The sequence below is a fragment of the Myotis davidii genome, unplaced genomic scaffold (assembly GCF_000327345.1).
Source record: "Myotis davidii unplaced genomic scaffold, ASM32734v1 scaffold557, whole genome shotgun sequence".
NCBI lineage: Eukaryota > Metazoa > Chordata > Mammalia > Chiroptera > Vespertilionidae > Myotis > Myotis davidii.
Window position 1 is genome coordinate 103,189 of NW_006289557.1, and position 508 is coordinate 103,696.

At 36.2% G+C, this 508-nt stretch overlaps 1 protein-coding gene across 1 annotated transcript in view; it reads left to right on the forward strand.

The window, feature by feature from the left end:
- TMEM44 (transmembrane protein 44) overlaps positions 1 to 508 on the forward strand; it is a 63,928-nt gene that overhangs the window by 7,549 nt on the left and 55,871 nt on the right. The window lies entirely within an intron of this gene.

Sequence of the window (508 nt, forward strand, 5' to 3'; positions counted from 1 at the left end):
GGTTTAGCATAAATAGTTCAGAAACTGACTCTCTCATGTACTGTGTTAATTTGCTAGGGGAGGTAGAAGAGGGTAAAAGGGAATAAATGGTGATGGAAGGAGACTTGACATGGGGTGATGAACACACAGTACAATATTCAGATGATGTTTTATAGACTTGTATACCTGAAACCTATGTAATTTTATTAACCAATGTCACCACAATAAACTCAACAATTAAAAAAAGAAATTAGCAAGTCACAAAAAGACAAATTGGTATGATTCTGTTTATGTGTGTATATGAATAATAAAATCGTAGTAACAGAAGGTGATTGGTGGTTGTCAGGCAGGCGGTGGGGAGAATGGGCAATTACTATGTATCTGGTACGGAGTTTCAGTTTTGCTGGATGGAAAGTTCTGGAGTGTGGTTGCACAAAAATGTAAATATACTTGACACTGCAGAACTGTACACGTACAAATGGTTAAGCCCATGAATTTTATGGTATGTGTATTTTAAAAACGAGAAAGC